Source organism: Anser anser, assembly GCF_964211835.1.
Source record: "Anser anser genome assembly, chromosome: 23".
In the NCBI taxonomy this organism is placed as follows: Eukaryota; Metazoa; Chordata; class Aves; order Anseriformes; family Anatidae; genus Anser; species Anser anser.
The window spans coordinates 7514435-7537564 of NC_139744.1; the positions used below are offsets into that span (position 1 = coordinate 7514435).

General features: G+C 47.5%; 1 long non-coding RNA gene across 1 annotated transcript; it reads right to left on the reverse strand.

The window, feature by feature from the left end:
• Window positions 1-1260: 1260 nt before the first annotated feature.
• LOC310885455 lies at window positions 1261-22909 on the reverse strand. Its single transcript, XR_014574806.1, has 2 exons — window positions 22716-22909; window positions 1261-9225 (listed from the first exon to the last, which is right to left on the reverse strand). It is a non-coding gene; the product is annotated as an uncharacterized lncRNA (long non-coding RNA).
• Between the last annotated feature and the right edge of the window lie 221 nt (window positions 22910-23130).

The following is a 23130-nucleotide window of genomic DNA, read 5'->3' on the forward strand; positions in this document are numbered from 1 at the left end:
CTGGCACCACTGGTGATGCAGTGCAGTGAGTGCAGAGAGTGCAATGGCACCACTGGTGATGCACTTCAGTGAGTCCAGAGAGTGCACTGGCACCACTGGGGATGCAGTGCTGTGACTCCAGAGAGCGCACTGGCACCACTGTGGATGCAGTGCAGTGAGTGCAGAGAGCGCACTGGCACCACTGGGGATGCACTTCAGTGAGTCCAGAGAGTGCACTGGCACCACTGGGATGCACTGCAGTGAGTCCAGAGAGTGCACTGGCACCACTGGGGATGCACTGCAGTGAGTCCAGAGAGTGCACTGGCACCACTGGGGATGCACTGCAGTGAGTCCAGAGAGTGCACTGGCACCACTGGGGATGGGTTTCAAGCCAACTGCATTAACCGCTCATGCTTCTTTCTTATGAGACGTTAGTAAACCAATTACATAGCCTTGTCAAGACTAAATCACAGGTAAAAATCCTGTACATCTCATGTGGCCAACCACTCCCAACTAGGATTCCAAGAACCAGGAGGTTCGGTGAAAATAGGGCTAGTGCTATTAGAGGGGTGATTATTAGGGTAAGCCCTAAGCTGTCTTTAATGGAGAAATATGGGTGGAATGGGATTTTGTCTCAGTCTGATACGATTCCTAGTGGGTTATTTGAGCCTGATTCGTGTAGGAAGGTTAGGTGGACTAGGGTGATTCCTGCAATTAGGAAGGGCAGTAGGAAGTGGATGGCGAAGAATCGGGTTAAGGTTGGATTGTCTACTGAGAATCCTCCTCAGGCTCATTCTACTAGAGTTTGCCCAATGTACGGGATGGCTGAGAATAGGTTGGTGATTACGGTGGCCCCTCAGAATGACATTTGTCCTCATGGTAGGACATACCCTACGAAGGCAGTTGCTATTAGGGTGAGTAGGAGGATTACTCCTGTGTTTCAGGTTTCTTTGTATAGGTAGGAGCCGTAGTAGAGGCCTCGTCCGATGTGTAAGTAGATGCAGATAAAGAAGAGCGAAGCACCGTTGGCGTGGAGGTTGCGGATGAGCCATCCGTACTGGACGTCTCGGCATGTGTGAGCTACTGAGGAGAAGGCGAGTGAAGTGTCTGCGGTGTAGTGTATGGCTAGTAGCAGGCCTGTTAGGATTTGTGTGGCTAAGCAGATGGCTAGAAGGGAGCCGAAGTTTCATCAGGCAGAGATGTTGGAGGGGGCGGGTAGGTCGATTAGGGAGTTGTTGATTATTTTTAGTAGGGGATGGGATTTGCGGATGTTAGGGGCCATTAGTGAGTCTGTGTGTTATTAGGATTATTACCAGGATGGAGAGGGCGAAGGATCCTAGGTAGGCCTTAATTAGCCCTGTGTGTATTGAGGTTGCGGCTTTGCTTGCGGCTACTTGTAGTTCAGCAAGGCCCTCTGGCCCTATTTTTTTGAGTCAGGAGAGGTCGATCAAGTGTAGGGCAATGTTTTGTCCCTTTTCTAGTAGGTTTTTGGAGAAGAATCGGTGTACTAGGGGGTTGAAGTACCCTAATGCAGAGGAGAAGTTTATGAGGGGGTTTGGTTTGGGGTGAGTGAGGGTGTGTGTTATGTTCGATAGTTCTAGGGCTAGGATGATTCCTAGGATTGTTATGAGGATGGCAGCGGTTTTGGTGATAAGGGGTATGGTTATTGGGGGGGTTTTGGTTGGTGTGATGAAAGAGGTAATGATTATTCCTGCTGTAATGCTGCCTAGGGCGAGTCGGGTTAGGGGGGCGGTGATTAGTGGGTTGTTTTCGTTTATTGATACTATTGGGGGGATTCGGGTTTGTCCAGCTTGGACTAGGATGGTTATGCGGATGCTGTAGGTTGCGGTGAATGCTGTGGCTATAAGGGTTAGGAGTAGGGCTCAAGTATTTAGGTATGATGTGTTTAAGCTTTCGATGATGAGGTCTTTTGAGTAGAATCCGGCTAGGAATGGGGTTCCTATCAGCGCCAGGTTTCCGATGGTTAGGCAGGAAGTAGTGACTGGGAGTATTTTCTGTAGGCCTCCTATCTTTCGGATATCTTGTTCTCCGTTTAGGTTGTGGATGATAGACCCTGAGCATAGGAATAGTATGGCTTTAAAGAAGGCATGGGTTGAGATGTGTAGGAAGGCTAGTTGTGGGAGGTTTAGTCCGATAGTGACTATTATTAGTCCTAGTTGGCTGGATGTTGAGAAAGCAATGATTTTTTTGATGTCATTTTGGGTTAGGGCGCATGTGGCAGCGAATAGGGTTGATAGAGCACCTAGGCATAGGCAGGCAGTTAGGGCTGTCTGGTTGGTGGCTAGCAGGGGGTGCATGCGGATGAGCAGGAAGATTCCGGCTACTACTATGGTACTGGAGTGCAGTAGGGCTGATACTGGGGTGGGGCCTTCTATTGCTGCGGGCAGTCATGGGTGGAGTCCAAATTGGGCGGATTTTCCTGCGGCTGCGAGGATTAATCCTATGAGGGGGAGGATTGGGGTTTGGTGGGGGTGTACGGCTTGTTGGATCTCTCAGGTGTTGAATGTTGAAGCTAGTCATGCTATGCTCAGGATCAGTCCGATGTCTCCGATTCGGTTGTAGATTACGGCTCGTAGGGCGGCGGTGTTGGCATCTGCTCGGCCTTGTCATCAGCCGATGAGAAGGAAGGACATGATTCGTACTCCTTCCCAGCCTACGAATAGGAGGAATATGTTGTTTGCGGTTGTTAGGAGGAGTATGGCGACTAGGAATATCAGTAGGTAGGTGAAAAATTTTGTTACGTATGGCTCTGAGGCCATGTATCATATGGCGAATTGTAGGATTGATCATGTTACAAATAGGGCGATTGGAAGAAATGTTATTGAGTATTGGTCTATTTTTAGGCTCAGGGGGATTTTAAAGTTTATAATGAATTTTCACTCCCAGTGGCAGGTGACAGATTCTACTCCCGAGTAGATGAATGCGGTTGTAGGGGCTAGGCTAATTAGGAATGCGGTTTTAACAGCGCGGGTGGTGGCTTGTGGGGTGTTTTTAAAGTTTTTAAATAGAAATGGCAGGATGATTGGGGTTAGGAGGATTGTCAGCGTGAGTAGTGTGAGGGAGTTGATTAGTAGTGTGGGGTTCACTACTTTTACTTGGATTTGCACCCAGATGGGTGGTTCCTAAGACCAGTGGATTGCTGTTATCCTTTAAAAGTAAGGGGGCTGAGGTTTTAGGCTCAGATGTAAGAGTTAGCAGCTCTTGTTGGTTAAACCCTCCCCTCGGCAGGTAAGAAGGTTTGAACTTCTATTCTTAGAATCACAGTCTAATGTTTGGTTTAAACTATACTTGCATGAGGGGATTCCGGAGATCAGTTCGGGTTTGAGGATTAGGAGGAATATTGGGATAATGTGGAGTGTTATGAGCAGGTGTTCTCGCGTGGTTGAGTTTTGCATAGATGTGATGTGGGAGGGGATTGAGCCTCGTTGGGTCATTAGTAGTATGAATAAGGTGTAGGAGGCGGTTAGTAGGGTTGCGATTCCTGTTAGGATGATCGTGAAGGCAGATCAGTTGAATAAGGTGATTATAATGGTTAGCTCTGCTATGAGGTTTGTTGTTGGGGGTAAGGCTATGTTTGTTAGATTGGCCAGCAATCATCAGGTAGCTATGAGTGGTAGGAGAGGTTGTAGGCCTCGTGTGAGTAGTAGAATTCGGCTGTGCGTACGTTCATAGTTTGTGTTGGCTAGGCAGAATAGTATGGAGGAAGTTAGTCCATGGGAAATTATTAGGATCATTGCCCCTGAGAATGATCAGTGGGTTTGGATTATTCCTGCGGCGATAACTAGGCCTATGTGGCTAACGGATGAATAAGCGATTAGTGATTTTAGGTCTGTCTGTCGTAGGCAGATTGGGCTAGTCATTAGGGCGCCTCATAGGGCCAGGGTTAGGAAGGGGTAGTGCAGGAGGTTGGACAGTGGGCCCATAAATAGAGTGACTCGTATAATTCCGTATCCTCCTAGCTTTAGTAGTAGGGCGGCGAGGAGTATTGAGCCTGCGATGGGTGCTTCTACGTGGGCTTTTGGCAGTCAGAGGTGTAGGCCGTATAGTGGGGCTTTTACTATGAATGCTATGAGCAGTGCTAGACCTGATAGTATTCCTGTCCATGAGGTGGATAGGGTTGGGTGGGTTAGTTGTAGGGTTGGCAGGTGCAGGGTGCCAATTTTCACGTATAGGTGTATGATTGTGATTAGCAGGGGTAGAGAGCTTACTGGCGTGTAGAATAGCAGGTAGATGCCAGCGCTTAGGCGTTCTGGTTGGTTCCCCCATCGGGTGATTAAGATTAGGGTGGGAATGAGGGTTGCTTCAAATGAGATGTAAAATAGTGCTAGTTCTGTGGTGGAAAAGGCTAGTAGGATGAATGGCTGGACTGCGACTAAGGTTGAGATAAAGATTCGTTTGCGTTGTAGGGGTTCTTGTTGCAGGTGGTTTTGGCTTGCTATGATTATGAGTGGGAGTAGTCAGCAGGATAGTACTAGGAGGGGGGATGAGATTTGGTCAATTCCTGTTCAGTTGGATAAAAATTTGTAGGGGTAGTAGGTTGGGATTAATCACTGTAGGCTTAGGGCAGCGATTAGGAGGCTGTATAAGGTGGTGTTAGTCCATAGAAATTTTGGTGGAGACAGCAGGGCTGTTGGAAGAAGTATGATTGTGGGTAGGATGATTTTTAGCATTGCAGGAGGTTTAGGTTGTGTAGATGGTCGGAGCCATGTGTGCGGGTGGAGGCTACTAGGATGGCCAGGCCTGTGCCCGCCTCACACGCTGAGAAGGTTAGCATGAGAATTGGTACCATGGTGAATGAGGAGACTTGGTTTTCGATGGATCATATTGATAGGCCTACGAATATCGATAATATTATGCTTTCAAGGCATAGTAGGGCGGATACTAGGTGGGTTCGGTGGAAGGCTAGTCCTATTCCGCTGAAAATGAAGGCTGAGTAGAAGCTTAAATGTAGGGGCGACATAAGAAAGTTACAGGGTTGGCTGTAATCTGCTGGGTCGAAACCAGCTATCTTTTTGGTTAGACTAACTTTCTGTTATTCTGCTCATTCTAGGCCCCCTTGAATTCACTCGTAGGCCAGTCCGAGTGTTAGGAGAAGGAGGATCACTACAGTTCAGGTGAGGGTCATTAGGGGGGATTGGAGTTGGACGGCTCATGGCAGGGGGAGTAGGAGGGCGATTTCTAGGTCGAATAGGACGAACAGGATGGCTACTGAGGAAGAATCGGACTGAGAATGGTAATCGAGCAGATCCAAGTGGGTCGAATCCACATTCGTACGGTGAGAGTTTCTCTGAGTCGGGGTTTATTTGGGCGAGTCAGAAGTTTAATGCGGTTAGGGCGGCGCTTAGGATTGATGATAGGGCGAATATGAACATGAGTGCGTTCATTGCTCTCCTCTGGGTTTATACCAGATTCTAGAGATTGGAAGTCAATTGTAATTAATATACTAGAAGAGCAAGATCCTCATCAGTAGATGGTTATGTAGAGGAATAGTCAGATGACGTCTACGAAGTGTCAGTATCAGGCTGCTGCCTCGAATCCGAAGTGGTGGTCTGATGTAAAGTGGAACTTGATCAGTCGGAAGAGGCAGACGGTCAGGAAGGAGGATCCGATGATTACGTGGAGTCCGTGGAATCCAGTGGCAACGAAGAAGGTAGATCCGTAGACGCTATCGGCGATTGAGAATGGGGCTTCGTGGTATTCTATTGCTTGTAGGGCTGTGAAGTAGAATCCCAGGAGGATCGTTAGGGTTAGGGCGTGGATGGCGTGTTTTCGGTTTCCTTCTGTGATGCTGTGATGGGCTCACGTTACGGTAACGCCTGAGGCTAGTAGGATGGCTGTGTTTAGTAGGGGGACTTCTATCGGGTTGAGTGGTTTAATTCCTGTTGGGGGTCATTGGCCTCCTAGTTCTGGGGTTGGGGCCAGGCTCGAGTGGAAGAACGCTCAGAAGAACCCTAAGAAGAAGAATGCTTCGGATGTGATGAAAAGGATTATGCCGTATCGTAGGCCTTTTTGGACTGTGGGAGTGTGATGGCCTTGGAAGGTGCTTTCTCGTACAATGTCTCGTCATCATTGGAGTATTACTAGGAGTATTGAGATGAGGCCTAGGGTTAGTAGTATGGATGAGTTGTAGTGGAATCACATGATTAATCCTGAGGTTGTGAGTAGGGCGGCGGCTGCCCCGAAGATTGGTCAAGGGCTTGGGTCAACTATGTGGTATGAGTGTGCTTGGTGTGCCATTAGATGTTTTCTTGTAAGTATAGGCTTAGAAGGAGCACGAAGACGTAGGCCTGGATTATGGCTACTGCTACTTCTAGGATGGTTAGGAGTAGTAGGATGATTATTGTTAGGATGGATACTGCAGGAAGGGTGGGTATTAATGCAATGGAGGCTGTAGAGATGAGTTGGATGAGTAAGTGTCCTGCTGTAAGGTTGGCTGTAAGGCGGACTCCGAGGGCTAGGGGGCGGATTAGTAGGCTGGTTGTTTCGATCAGGATTAGTGCGGGGATTAGGGGTGTAGGGGTACCTTCGGGTAATAGGTGGGCTAAAGAGGCTGATGGTTGGTTTCGTAGGCCTGTTAGTAGTGTGGCGAGCCATAGTGGGAAGGCTAGGGCTATGTTCATAGATAGTTGGGTGGTTGGGGTGAATGTATATGGAAGGAGGCCTAGAAGGTTGATTGTAAGAAGTATGATTATTAGGGATGTAAATATTATGGCTCATTTGTGGCCATTTTTGTTGAGTGGGACTATTAGTTGTTTTGTGATTAGGTGAAGGAGTCATGTTTGGATAGTAGAAAGGCGGTTGTTGATTCATCGGTTGTTTGGGGACGGGAATAGTAGGGCTGGGAAGAGTAGGGATAGTAGGATTAAGGGGATGCCAAATAGATTGGGGCTGGAAAATTGGTCAAAGAAGCTTAGGTTCATGGTCAGGATCATGGTGTGGGTTTGGTAGTGAGGGAGGTCTTATTTGATGGGGGGTTGGTTGTGGTGAAGGCTAGTAGTTTTGGTTGGATGAGGAGTGCTAGGGTTAATCAGGTTATAATTATGATTGAAAATCATGGTGCGGGGTTAAGCTGTGGCATATCATTAAGGAGGGGGAAGTCCCTCTTTGGCTAGCTTAAAAGGCTAGTGCTGTTGCATAGCTTCTTAATGATTAGGATGATGATAGAAGGGACGATCAGGCCTCGAAATGTGGGAGTGGGGTTGATTCTACTACAATGGGTATGTAGCTGTGATTAGCCCCGCAAATTTCTGAGCATTGTCCGTAAAAAATCCCAGGCCGGGTGGTAATGAATGAAGTTTGGTTTAGTCGGCCTGGGATTGCGTCTGTTTTAACTCCGAGCGTTGGGACTGCTCAGGAGTGGAGTACGTCTCCTGCAGTAATGATCACGCGGATGGGGGATTCTATTGGGATAACTACGCGGTGGTCAACTTCTAGCAGTCGGAAGTGGCCGTTGGGTAAGTCTGGGGTGGGCACTATGTAGGAGTCGAATGATAGGTCTTTGAAGTCTGTGTATTCGTAGCTTCAGTATCATTGGTGGCCGATGGCTTTTAGGGTGAGGTCTGGTTCATCGATTTTGTCCATTATGTAGAGGATTTGTAGGGATGGGAGGGCGAGGAGTACCAGGACGATAGCAGGTAGGATTGTCCAGATCAGCTCTACTTCTTGGGCGTCTACAGCATTGGACGAGAGTTTTTCTGTTAGTATGTGGGCTAAAAGGTAGAGAACTAGGCTGCAGATAGCTAGGGCAACGATTAGGGCGTGGTCGTGGAATTCAACGAGTTCTTCTATGATGGGTGATGAGGCGTCTTGGAATCCTAGTTGGGAGTGGTTGGCCACATGAGATGTACAGGATTTTTACCTGTGATTTAGTCTTGACAAGGCTATGTAATTGGTTTACTAACGTCTCATAAGAAAGAAGCATGAGCGGTTAATGCAGTTGGCTTGAAACCAGCATGTGAGGGTTCGATTCCTTCCTTTCTTGTACTTGGACGAAGGCCGGTTCCTCGAAAGTATGGTATGGGGGAGGGCAGCCGTGGATTCATTCAACGTTTGTGGTAGTTAGTTCTGGTTGTAGGACTTTTCGTTTGGCCGGAAAGGCTTCTCAGATGATGAATATTAGTATGATTACGGCTACTATTGAGATTAGGGAGCCGATGGAGGAAATGGTGTTTCAGAGTGTGTAGGCGTCGGGATAGTCCGAGTATCGTCGGGGTATTCCTGCTAGGCCTAGGAAGTGCTGGGGGAAGAACGTTAGGTTTACTCCTGTAAATATTACCCCGAAGTGGGCTTTTGCTCATGTTTGGTGTAGGGTAAACCCAGTGAGTAGTGGGAATCAGTGAGTAAATCCTGCTAGAGGCCATCCTAGTATAGGTAGAAGGTAAGTAAGGCCAATTTGGGGCTGTAAACTAGGATGATGGCGATTCAGCCTAAGTGGGAGATGGACGAGAAGGCTAGGATTTTGCGTGTTTGTGTTTGGTTCAGTCCTATTCAGCCTCCTAGTGCTGTTGAGGCTAGGGCCATGGCGGTGAGTAGAGCTGGGTCGAGGGATTTGGATGTTAGTAGGAGCAGGGTTAGTGGGGGGAATTTTATGAGGGTCGAGAGTAGCAGGGCTGTTATTAGTGGCGATCCTTGTAGTACTTCTGGGAATCAGAAGTGAAATGGCACTAGGCCCAGTTTAATAGCGATTGCTGCTGTCAGTAGTAGACAGGAGGTTGGGTGGTTTATTTGTGTGATGTCTCATTGGCCGGTGACTCAGGCATTGGTTATGCTAGAGAATAGGACCAGGGCGGAAGCAGCTGCTTGGGTTAGGAAGTATTTCGTTGCGGCTTCTACTGCTCGTGGGTGGTGGGATTTGGCAATTAGGGGAATGATGGCTAGTGCGTTGATCTCCAGTCCTGTCCAGGCCAGAACTCAGTGGTTGCTGGAAATTGTGATTGTGGTGCCCAAGATGAGGCTGAAGGTTATGATTGGGGTCGCGTAAGGGTTCATTAGTAGAGGAGGGGGTTAAACCATCATTTTCGGGGTATGGGCCCGATAGCTTGATTAGCTGACTCTACTAGAAAATAATATAAGGGAAGTATGGAGAATTTTGATTTCTCTTGTGTGGGTTCAATTCCTACTTTTCTAAGGTCAACAGGAAATGAGAGGGCTGTTATACCTCTATGTTCACTTTATCATAGTGACCCTTTGTAGTTCAGGCACATTTCCTTATGTAAGGAGGTAGGCCTGCATAGCAGATAGGTATGCTGATGTGTCAGAGGCACAGAGCTAGTGTGAGGGGTAGGAAGTTTTTTCATAGTAGGTGCATTGGTTGGTCATATCGGAATCGTGGGTATGAAGCTCGGACCCATAAGAAACCAGAAGATAGTAGGAGGACTTTTGTGGCTAGGATGACGGGGAATAGTTCTGTCGGTGGCCCTAGGGCGCTTGGGTTTAGGAATATGATGGCTGTAAGTGTATTTATTAGCATAATGTTCGCATATTCAGCTAGGAAGAATAAGGCGAAGGGTCCTGCGGCGTATTCAACGTTAAACCCTGAGACTAGCTCAGATTCACCCTCTGTGAGGTCAAAAGGAGCTCGGTTTGTCTCTGCTAGGGTGGATACGTATCATATTATTGCTAGGGGTCATGAGGAGAAAATGAAGTATAGAGGCTCCTGTGCGACGGCAAAGGAGCTGAGTGTGTAGCTTCCGCTTAGTATGATTATTGATAGCAGGATTATGGCCAGTGTCACTTCGTATGAAATGGTCTGTGCTACTGCCCGTAGGGCTCCGATTAGTGCGTATTTTGAGTTCGAGGCTCAGCCTGATCATAGGACTGAGTAGACGGCTAGGCTTGACATGGCTATTAGGAAGAGAACTCCGAGGTTTAGATCTGCTAGGGGAAATGGGAGTGGTAGTGGTGCTCAAGTGGTGAGGGCTAGGACAAGGGCTAGTATTGGTATCAGAATGAATAGAAGTGGGGAAGAGGTAGAGGGTCGGATGGGCTCTTTGGTAAATAGTTTCAGTCCGTCCGCAAATGGTTGAAGTAGGCCAAAAGGCCCGACAACGTTAGGGCCTTTGCGGGATTGTATGTAGCTTAGGATTTTCCGTTCTACTAGGGTTAGGAAGGCTACGGCAATCAGGATTGGGATGATGTATAGGAGGGATATAACGAGGCAGCTTAGTGTTGTTATTTGAATCATGGGTGAAGCTAGGGAGAGGATTTGAACCTCTGGGGAAAGGGCTTAAGCCTTCTGCACTTGCCGGGCTCTGCCACTCTAGCTGGTCCTTTTCTAGGATTGAAAGTGGTGGGGGAAGGCCCTCTTCACGGTTTAGTTGGTTTCACTGCTTAGAGGGGGGGGGCGTGCTTGTGGTATTGGCCCCACTTTCCCGGTCCTTTCGTACTGGGGAGAGTGTGTCATAGATAGAAACCGACCTGGATTGCTCCGGTCTGAACTCAGATCACGTAGGACTGTTAATCGTTGAACAAACGAACCCTTAATAGCGGCTGCACCATTAGGATGTCCTGATCCAACATCGAGGTCGTAAACCCCCCTGTCGATATGGGCTCTTGAGGGGGATTGCGCTGTTATCCCTGGGGTAGCTTGGTCCATTAATCAATTATATTGGGTCTGGTCACTGTTAGCACTTTGAGGGGTAGCTCTAGGTAAAGAGGTATGGTCTTGTTTTTGGAGGATTTGTTCTCCTCCAAGGTCGCCCCAACCGAAAAATATCGACCAGGCTCTGCGATGGTAGTGGCCCCAGTGGGGTTGATTGAGGATTCGCGGTGGTCGTTGATTTTTAAGTTCCACAGGGTCTTCTCGTCTTATGTTCACATCCCCGCTTTTGCACGGGGAGATCAATTTCACTGATTATCTGTGAGAGACAGTTAAGACCTCGTTTAGCCATTCATACAAGTCTCGATTTATGGGACAATTGATTGCGCTACCTTTGCACGGTTAGGATACCGCGGCCGTTAAACCTAAGTCACCGGGCAGGCATCACCTTCAATACTTGTTTAATTTGCTGAAGGCTATGTTTTTGGTAAACAGTCGGGCCTTATTAATTTGCCGAGTTCCTTTCACAGATTTTAATCGCTCTTATAGGCGCTCCTGAGTCGGGTTAACAGGGTTAGTTAATACGTGGTCTTGTAGGGGTTTTTGTATCTGTCTAGGTCTGTTAATAATGTTTCTATGTAAGCTTGCGCCGTTAGAGGGGTGTGGCCCTGAGTTACTTATTTTAGCATTAATTCTCCTATATTCATAGGTTGACCTGTTTGTGATAAGGGAATCATCTTATTTTGGTATTTTTAGGTGGTGGAGCTTTGACGCACTCTTTTTTGATGGCTGCTTTAGGGCCCACGGTAGGATCAGTAGTAAGAATTATCCGCTAGTCGAGGTTGTGTCCTTTTTTAATGGAGCTGTCCCTCCATTAAATAGCTCTTAATCATCTCATTAGGGTTCAGGATGTCCGGTAGGGAGGATTAAGGGGGAACTTAGATTCGTTTCACAGGTAACCAGCTATCACCCAGCTCGGTTGGCTTTTCACCTCTACTGACAAGTCATCCCACTCTTTTGCAACAGAGACGGGTTCGCTCTCTTTAACTGCTTGAAAGTAGCTCGCTTGGGTTTCGGGGGGGCAAACTTTAGTTCACTTTGCTTGGTTGTTCTCGCTAAACCATGATGCAAAAGGTACAAGGGTTGATCTTTGCTGTCTGTCGCTTTGATTGTTTCACTGCTATTTCATCTTTCCCTTACGGTACTGGGGTCTCTATCGCGTCTAAGTGTCTTTTCTATCGCCTATACTAAGACTGTAAAATGCTTTAGTTTAATTAGTTTAGTAAATTCTTTAGTTTTGGTGTACTATTTGTGTGGTTGAGCTAGAGGGGGGGCTTCAAGACGATCCGGTCTAGTAGATATCTTTCAGGTGTAAGCTGAGTGCTTTGGTGTTATAGCTACGTCTTGATATTCTAAGTACACCTTCCGGTACACTTACCTTGTTACGACTTACCTCATCTTCAGCGTATTTATGGTATTAGTTATGTGGGATGTGGCTTTTGAGGAGGGTGACGGGCGGTATGTACGTGCCCCAGGGCCGGCTTAAAGTAGGCTCTATTGTCCCACTTTACTGCTAAATCCGCCTTCCAGAAGTGGTTTCACGCTTCTTTCCGTGTGCCCTATGAATAGGGAATGTAGCCCATTTCTTCCACTCCATAGGCTATACCTTGACCTGTCTTATTAGCGGGGTGCTATTGTGTCCACTGTTGTGCTCTCATTCGAGGTGGGCTGGCGACGGCGGTATGTAGGCTGTGTTGGCAAGGGGTGGTTGGGTTAATCGGGGATTATCGATTGTAGAACAGGCTCCTCTAGGTGGGTTTGGGGCACCGCCAAGTCCTTAGAGTTTTAAGCGTTTGTGCTCGTAGTTCTCTGGCGGATACTTCGGTAAAGTAAGTATCAAGATTTAGGGCCAGGCATAGTGGGGTATCTAATCCCAGTTTGGGCCCTGGCTTTCGTGGGTTTAAATCAGTCGTTAGTTCCTAAGATCATCTTAATGGTGTGTTTAGGTGCATCTTGGGCTTATGACAGCTCAGTTGCATTTTGATCTTAGTTAGCTAGGATAGGCATTTTACCACTCTTTACGCCGTGTCAATAGGACGGTTGATTTGGGTTTCTTGTATGACCGCGGTGGCTGGCACAAGATTTACCAACCCTTGAAGTTAGGCTGTTGCTATAACTAAGTCAAGTTTGCACTCATTGCTTAATGTTAATTACTGCTGAATACCCGTGGGGGCGTGGCTTAGCGAGGCGTCTTGGGCTACTACTTGGGTGTGCCTGATACCCGCTCCTCAAGGCCTGTATGGGGGTAGGTGGTCGAGGGCGTTTACACTGGGGCGCGGATACTTGCATGTATATATTTAGCAAAAACCAACCGTAAGGTTAGGACTAAGTCTTTTGTCCGCAGGCATGTTTTATGCCATCTTGGCAACTTCAGTGCCATGCTTTGTGTTAAGCTATGTGGACGGGGGTGTGGTTAGCTGATAGTTGAGTGGTGAGTGAGAGTGAAGTATATGAAATTATTGCTTGTGTTTACTATTTTTAGTACTGGAGTTTCTCTAAGTCCTAGGACTAGGAGGAAATGGTGTTTCATAGTGTGTAGGCGTCGGGATAGTCCGAGTATCGTCGGGGTATTCCTGCTAGGCCTAGGAAGTGCTGGGGGAAGAACGTTAGGTTTACTCCTGTAAATATTACCCCGAAGTGGGCTTTTGCTCATGTTTGGTGTAGGGTAAACCCAGTGAGTAGTGGGAATCAGTGAGTAAATCCTGCTAGAATGGCAAAGACGGCGCCTATGGATAGGACGTAGTGGAAGTGGACACTATTTGTCTGATCCGTACTAATTACCGCCATCCTACTCCTTCTATCACTCCCCGTACTCGCCGCCGGTATTACAATATTACTAACTGATCGAAACCTAAACACCACATTCTTCGACCCCGCTGGAGGAGGAGACCCAATCCTGTACCAACACCTATTCTGATTCTTCGGACACCCAGAAGTCTATATTCTGATCCTACCGGGGTTCGGAATCATCTCACACGTAGTCACGTACTACTCAGGCAAAAAGGAGCCCTTCGGCTACATGGGAATAGTCTGAGCCATACTATCCATCGGCTTCCTAGGATTCATCGTCTGAGCTCACCACATGTTTACAGTAGGAATAGACGTTGATACCCGAGCCTACTTTACATCAGCCACTATAATCATTGCCATCCCTACCGGAATCAAAGTATTTAGCTGACTAGCCACCCTGCACGGAGGAACAATCAAATGAGACCCCCCCAATACTATGAGCTCTAGGATTTATCTTCCTATTTACCATCGGAGGATTAACAGGAATCGTTCTTGCAAACTCTTCCCTAGACATCGCCCTGCACGACACGTACTACGTAGTTGCCCACTTCCACTACGTCCTATCCATAGGCGCCGTCTTTGCCATTCTAGCAGGATTTACTCACTGATTCCCACTACTCACTGGGTTTACCCTACACCAAACATGAGCAAAAGCCCACTTCGGGGTAATATTTACAGGAGTAAACCTAACGTTCTTCCCCCAGCACTTCCTAGGCCTAGCAGGAATACCCCGACGATACTCGGACTATCCCGACGCCTACACACTATGAAACACCATTTCCTCCATCGGCTCCCTAATCTCAATAGTAGCCGTAATCATACTAATATTCATCATCTGAGAAGCCTTTCCGGCCAAACGAAAAGTCCTACAACCAGAACTAACTACCACAAACGTTGAATGAATCCACGGCTGCCCTCCCCCATACCATACTTTCGAGGAACCGGCCTTCGTCCAAGTACAAGAAAGGAAGGAATCGAACCCTCACATGCTGGTTTCAAGCCAACTGCATTAACCGCTCATGCTTCTTTCTTATGAGACGTTAGTAAACCAATTACATAGCCTTGTCAAGACTAAATCACAGGTAAAAATCCTGTACATCTCATGTGGCCAACCACTCCCAACTAGGATTCCAAGACGCCTCATCACCCATCATAGAAGAACTCGTTGAATTCCACGACCACGCCCTAATCGTTGCCCTAGCTATCTGCAGCCTAGTTCTCTACCTTTTAGCCCACATACTAACAGAAAAACTCTCGTCCAATGCTGTAGACGCCCAAGAAGTAGAGCTGATCTGGACAATCCTACCTGCTATCGTCCTGGTACTCCTCGCCCTCCCATCCCTACAAATCCTCTACATAATGGACAAAATCGACGAACCAGACCTCACCCTAAAAGCCATCGACCACCAATGATACTGAAGCTACGAATACACAGACTTCAAAGACCTATCATTCGACTCCTACATAGTGCCCACCCCAGACTTACCCAACGGCCACTTCCGACTGCTAGAAGTTGACCACCGCGTAGTTATCCCAATAGAATCCCCCATCCGCGTGATCATTACTGCAGGAGACGTACTCCACTCCTGAGCAGTCCCAACGCTCGGAGTTAAAACAGACGCAATCCCAGGCCGACTAAACCAAACTTCATTCATTACCACCCGGCCTGGGATTTTTTACGGACAATGCTCAGAAATTTGCGGGGCTAATCACAGCTACATACCCATTGTAGTAGAATCAACCCCACTCCCACATTTCGAGGCCTGATCGTCCCTTCTATCATCATCCTAATCATTAAGAAGCTATGCAACAGCACTAGCCTTTTAAGCTAGCCAAAGAGGGACTTCCCCCTCCTTAATGATATGCCACAGCTTAACCCCGCACCATGATTTTCAATCATAATTATAACCTGATTAACCCTAGCACTCCTCATCCAACCAAAACTACTAGCCTTCACCACAACCAACCCCCCATCAAATAAGACCTCCCTCACTACCAAACCCACACCATGATCCTGACCATGAACCTAAGCTTCTTTGACCAATTTTCCAGCCCCAATCTATTTGGCATCCCCTTAATCCTACTATCCCTACTCTTCCCAGCCCTACTATTCCCGTCCCCAAACAACCGATGAATCAACAACCGCCTTTCTACTATCCAAACATGACTCCTTCACCTAATCACAAAACAACTAATAGTCCCACTCAACAAAAATGGCCACAAATGAGCCATAATATTTACATCCCTAATAATCATACTTCTTACAATCAACCTTCTAGGCCTCCTTCCATATACATTCACCCCAACCACCCAACTATCTATGAACATAGCCCTAGCCTTCCCACTATGGCTCGCCACACTACTAACAGGCCTACGAAACCAACCATCAGCCTCTTTAGCCCACCTATTACCCGAAGGTACCCCTACACCCCTAATCCCCGCACTAATCCTGATCGAAACAACCAGCCTACTAATCCGCCCCCTAGCCCTCGGAGTCCGCCTTACAGCCAACCTTACAGCAGGACACTTACTCATCCAACTCATCTCTACAGCCTCCATTGCATTAATACCCACCCTTCCTGCAGTATCCATCCTAACAATAATCATCCTACTACTCCTAACCATCCTAGAAGTAGCAGTAGCCATAATCCAGGCCTACGTCTTCGTGCTCCTTCTAAGCCTATACTTACAAGAAAACATCTAATGGCACACCAAGCACACTCATACCACATAGTTGACCCAAGCCCTTGACCAATCTTCGGGGCAGCCGCCGCCCTACTCACAACCTCAGGATTAATCATGTGATTCCACTACAACTCATCCATACTACTAACCCTAGGCCTCATCTCAATACTCCTAGTAATACTCCAATGATGACGAGACATTGTACGAGAAAGCACCTTCCAAGGCCATCACACTCCCACAGTCCAAAAAGGCCTACGATACGGCATAATCCTTTTCATCACATCCGAAGCATTCTTCTTCTTAGGGTTCTTCTGAGCGTTCTTCCACTCGAGCCTGGCCCCAACCCCAGAACTAGGAGGCCAATGACCCCCAACAGGAATTAAACCACTCAACCCGATAGAAGTCCCCCTACTAAACACAGCCATCCTACTAGCCTCAGGCGTTACCGTAACGTGAGCCCATCACAGCATCACAGAAGGAAACCGAAAACATGCCATCCACGCCCTAACCCTAACGATCCTCTTGGGATTCTACTTCACAGCCCTACAAGCAATAGAATACCACGAAGCCCCATTCTCAATCGCCGATAGCGTCTACGGATCTACCTTCTTCGTTGCCACTGGATTCCACGGACTCCACGTAATCATCGGATCCTCCTTCCTGACCGTCTGCCTCTTCCGACTGATCAAGTTCCACTTTACATCAGACCACCACTTCGGATTCGAGGCAGCAGCCTGATACTGACACTTCGTAGACGTCATCTGACTATTCCTCTACATAACCATCTACTGATGAGGATCTTGCTCTTCTAGTATATTAATTACAATTGACTTCCAATCTCTAGAATCTGGTATAAACCCAGAGGAGAGCAATGAACGCACTCATGTTCATATTCGCCCTATCATCAATCCTAAGCGCCGCCCTAACCGCATTAAACTTCTGACTCGCCCAAATAAACCCCGACTCAGAGAAACTCTCACCGTACGAATGTGGATTCGACCCACTTGGATCTGCTCGATTACCATTCTCAGTCCGATTCTTCCTCAGTAGCCATCCTGTTCCTCCTATTCGACCTAGAAATCGCCCTCCTACTCCCCCTGCCATGAGCCGTCCAACTCCAATCCCCCCTAATGACCCTCACCTGAACTGTAGTGATCCTCCTTCTCCTAACACTCGGACTGGCCTATGAGTGAATTCAAGGGGGCCTAGAATGAGCAGAATAACAGAAAGTTAGTCTAACCAAAAAGATAGCTGGTTTCGACCCAGCAGATTACAGCCAACCCTGTAACTTTCTTATGTCGCCCCTACATTTAAGCTTCTACTCAGCCTTCAGTTTCAGCGGACTAGGGCTAGCCTTCCACCGAACCCACCTAGTATCCGCCCTACTATGCCTTGAAAGCATAATATTATCGATATTCGTAGGCCTATCAATATGATCCATCGAAAACCAAGTCTCCTCATTCACCATGGTACCAATTCTCATGCTAACCTTCTCAGCGTGTGAGGCGGGCACAGGCCTGGCCATCCTAGTAGCCTCCACCCGCACACATGGCTCTGACCATCTACACAACCTAAACCTCCTGCAATGCTAAAAATCATCCTACCCACAATCATACTTCTTCCAACAGCCCTGCTGTCTCCACCAAAATTTCTATGGACTAACACCACCTTATACAGCCTCCTAATCGCTGCCCTAAGCCTACAGTGATTAATCCCAACCTACTACCCCTACAAATTTTTATCCAACTGAACAGGAATTGACCAAATCTCATCCCCCCTCCTAGTACTATCCTGCTGACTACTCCCACTCATAATCATAGCAAGCCAAAACCACCTGCAACAAGAACCCCTACAACGCAAACGAATCTTTATCTCAACCTTAGTCGCAGTCCAGCCATTCATCCTACTAGCCTTTTCCACCACAGAACTAGCACTATTTTACATCTCATTTGAAGCAACCCTCATTCCCACCCTAATCTTAATCACCCGATGGGGGAACCAACCAGAACGCCTAAGCGCTGGCATCTACCTGCTATTCTACACGCCAGTAAGCTCTCTACCCCTGCTAATCACAATCATACACCTATACGTGAAAATTGGCACCCTGCACCTGCCAACCCTACAACTAACCCACCCAACCCTATCCACCTCATGGACAGGAATACTATCAGGTCTAGCACTGCTCATAGCATTCATAGTAAAAGCCCCACTATACGGCCTACACCTCTGACTGCCAAAAGCCCACGTAGAAGCACCCATCGCAGGCTCAATACTCCTCGCCGCCCTACTACTAAAGCTAGGAGGATACGGAATTATACGAGTCACTCTATTTATGGGCCCACTGTCCAACCTCCTGCACTACCCCTTCCTAACCCTGGCCCTATGAGGCGCCCTAATGACTAGCTCAATCTGCCTACGACAGACAGACCTAAAATCACTAATCGCTTATTCATCCGTTAGCCACATAGGCCTAGTTATCGCCGCAGGAATAATCCAAACCCACTGATCATTCTCAGGGGCAATGATCCTAATAATTTCCCATGGACTAACTTCCTCCATACTATTCTGCCTAGCCAACACAAACTATGAACGTACGCACAGCCGAATTCTACTACTCACACGAGGCCTACAACCTCTCCTACCACTCATAGCTACCTGATGATTGCTGGCCAATCTAACAAACATAGCCTTACCCCCAACAACAAACCTCATAGCAGAGCTAACCATTATAATCACCTTATTCAACTGATCTGCCTTCACGATCATCCTAACAGGAATCGCAACCCTACTAACTGCCTCCTACACCTTATTCATACTACTAATGACCCAACGAGGCTCAATCCCCTCCCACATCACATCTATGCAAAACTCAACCACGCGAGAACACCTGCTCATAACACTCCACATTATCCCAATATTCCTCCTAATCCTCAAACCCGAACTGATCTCCGGAATCCCCTCATGCAAGTATAGTTTAAACCAAACATTAGACTGTGATTCTAAGAATAGAAGTTCAAACCTTCTTACCTGCCGAGGGGAGGGTTTAACCAACAAGAGCTGCTAACTCTTACATCTGAGCCTAAAACCTCAGCCCCCTTACTTTTAAAGGATAACAGCAATCCACTGGTCTTAGGAACCACCCATCTTGGTGCAAATCCAAGTAAAAGTAGTGAACCCCACACTACTAATCAACTCCCTCACACTACTCACGCTGACAATCCTCCTAACCCCAATCATCCTGCCATTTCTATTTAAAAACTTTAAAAACACCCCACAAGCCACCACCCGCGCTGTTAAAACCGCATTCCTAATTAGCCTAGCCCTTACAACCGCATTCATCTACTCGGGAGTAGAATCTGTCACCTGCCACTGGGAGTGAAAATTCATTATAAACTTTAAAATCCCCCTGAGCCTAAAAATAGACCAATACTCAATAACATTTCTTCCAATCGCCCTATTTGTAACATGATCAATCCTACAATTCGCCATATGATACATGGCCTCAGAGCCATACGTAACAAAATTTTTCACCTACCTACTGACATTCCTAGTCGCCATACTCCTCCTAACAACCGCAAACAACATATTCCTCCTATTCGTAGGCTGGGAAGGAGTACGAATCATGTCCTTCCTTCTCATCGGCTGATGACAAGGCCGAGCAGATGCCAACACCGCCACTCTACGAGCCGTAATCTACAACCGAATCGGAGACATCGGACTGATCCTGAGCATAGCATGACTAGCTTCAACATTCAACACCTGAGAGATCCAACAAGCCGTACACCCCCACCAAACCCCAATCCTCCCCCTCATAGGATTAATCCTCGCAGCCGCAGGAAAATCCGCCCAATTTGGACTCCACCCATGACTGCCCGCAGCAATAGAAGGCCCCACCCCAGTATCAGCCCTACTGCACTCCAGTACCATAGTAGTAGCCGGAATCTTCCTGCTCATCCGCATGCACCCCCTGCTAGCCACCAACCAGACAGCCCTAACTGCCTGCCTATGCCTAGGTGCTCTATCAACCCTATTCGCTGCCACATGCGCCCTAACCCAAAATGACATCAAAAAAATCATTGCTTTCTCAACATCCAGCCAACTAGGACTAATAATAGTCACTATCGGACTAAACCTCCCACAACTAGCCTTCCTACACATCTCAACCCATGCCTTCTTTAAAGCCATACTATTCCTATGCTCAGGGTCTATCATCCACAACCTAAACGGAGAACAAGATATCCGAAAGATAGGAGGCCTACAGAAAATACTCCCAGTCACTACTTCCTGCCTAACCATCGGAAACCTGGCGCTGATAGGAACCCCATTCCTAGCCGGATTCTACTCAAAAGACCTCATCATCGAAAGCTTAAACACATCATACCTAAATACTTGAGCCCTACTCCTAACCCTTATAGCCACAGCATTCACCGCAACCTACAGCATCCGCATAACCATCCTAGTCCAAGCTGGACAAACCCGAATCCCCCCAATAGTATCAATAAATGAAAACAACCCACTAATCACCGCCCCCCTAACCCGACTCGCCCTAGGCAGCATTACAGCAGGAATAATCATTACCTCTTTCATCACACCAACCAAAACCCCCCCAATAACCATACCCCTTATCACCAAAACTGCTGCCATCCTCATAACAATCCTAGGAATCATCCTAGGCCCCTCATGTACAGGGCCACACCCCTCTAACGGCGCAAGCTTACATAGAAACATTATTAACAGACCTAGACAGATACAAAAACCCCTACAAGACCACGTATTAACTAACCCTGTTAACCCGACTCAGGAGCGCCTATAAGAGCGATTAAAATCTGTGAAAGGAACTCGGCAAATTAATAAGGCCCGACTGTTTACCAAAAACATAGCCTTCAGCAAATTAAACAAGTATTGAAGGTGATGCCTGCCCGGTGACTTAGGTTTAACGGCCGCGGTATCCTAACCGTGCAAAGGTAGCGCAATCAATTGTCCCATAAATCGAGACTTGTATGAATGGCTAAACGAGGTCTTAACTGTCTCTCACAGATAATCAGTGAAATTGATCTCCCCGTGCAAAAGCGGGGATGTGAACATAAGACGAGAAGACCCTGTGGAACTTAAAAATCAACGACCACCGCGAATCCTCAATCAACCCCACTGGGGCCACTACCATCGCAGAGCCTGGTCGATATTTTTCGGTTGGGGCGACCTTGGAGGAGAACAAATCCTCCAAAAACAAGACCATACCTCTTTACCTAGAGCTACCCCTCAAAGTGCTAACAGTGACCAGACCCAATATAATTGATTAATGGACCAAGCTACCCCAGGGATAACAGCGCAATCCCCCTCAAGAGCCCATATCGACAGGGGGGTTTACGACCTCGATGTTGGATCAGGACATCCTAATGGTGCAGCCGCTATTAAGGGTTCGTTTGTTCAACGATTAACAGTCCTACGTGATCTGAGTTCAGACCGGAGCAATCCAGGTCGGTTTCTATCTATGACACACTCTCCCCAGTACGAAAGGACCGGGAAAGTGGGGCCAATACCACAAGCACGCCCCCCCCCTCTAAGCAGTGAAACCAACTAAACCGTGAAGAGGGCCTTCCCCCACCACTTTCAATCCTAGAAAAGGACCAGCTAGAGTGGCAGAGCCCGGCAAGTGCAGAAGGCTTAAGCCCTTTCCCCAGAGGTTCAAATCCTCTCCCTAGCTTCACCCATGATTCAAATAACAACACTAAGCTGCCTCGTTATATCCCTCCTATACATCATCCCAATCCTGATTGCCGTAGCCTTCCTAACCCTAGTAGAACGGAAAATCCTAAGCTACATACAATCCCGCAAAGGCCCTAACGTTGTCGGGCCTTTTGGCCTACTTCAACCATTTGCGGACGGACTGAAACTATTTACCAAAGAGCCCATCCGACCCTCTACCTCTTCCCCACTTCTATTCATTCTGATACCAATACTAGCCCTTGTCCTAGCCCTCACCACTTGAGCACCACTACCACTCCCATTTCCCCTAGCAGATCTAAACCTCGGAGTTCTCTTCCTAATAGCCATGTCAAGCCTAGCCGTCTACTCAGTCCTATGATCAGGCTGAGCCTCGAACTCAAAATACGCACTAATCGGAGCCCTACGGGCAGTAGCACAGACCATTTCATACGAAGTGACACTGGCCATAATCCTGCTATCAATAATCATACTAAGCGGAAGCTACACACTCAGCTCCTTTGCCGTCGCACAGGAGCCTCTATACTTCATTTTCTCCTCATGACCCCTAGCAATAATATGATACGTATCCACCCTAGCAGAGACAAACCGAGCTCCTTTTGACCTCACAGAGGGTGAATCTGAGCTAGTCTCAGGGTTTAACGTTGAATACGCCGCAGGACCCTTCGCCTTATTCTTCCTAGCTGAATATGCGAACATTATGCTAATAAATACACTTACAGCCATCATATTCCTAAACCCAAGCGCCCTAGGGCCACCCACAGAACTATTCCCCGTCATCCTAGCCACAAAAGTCCTCCTACTATCTTCTGGTTTCTTATGGGTCCGAGCTTCATACCCACGATTCCGATATGACCAACTAATGCACCTACTATGAAAAAACTTCCTACCCCTCACACTAGCTCTGTGCCTCTGACACATCAGCATACCTATCTGCTATGCAGGCCTACCTCCTTACATAAGGAAATGTGCCTGAACTACAAAGGGTCACTATGATAAAGTGAACATAGAGGTATAACAGCCCTCTCATTTCCTGTTGACCTTAGAAAAGTAGGAATTGAACCCACACAAGAGAAATCAAAATTCTCCATACTTCCCTTATATTATTTTCTAGTAGAGTCAGCTAATCAAGCTATCGGGCCCATACCCCGAAAATGATGGTTTAACCCCCTCCTCTACTAATGAACCCTTACGCGACCCCAATCATAACCTTCAGCCTCATCTTGGGCACCACAATCACAATTTCCAGCAACCACTGAGTTCTGGCCTGGACAGGACTGGAGATCAACGCACTAGCCATCATTCCCCTAATTGCCAAATCCCACCACCCACGA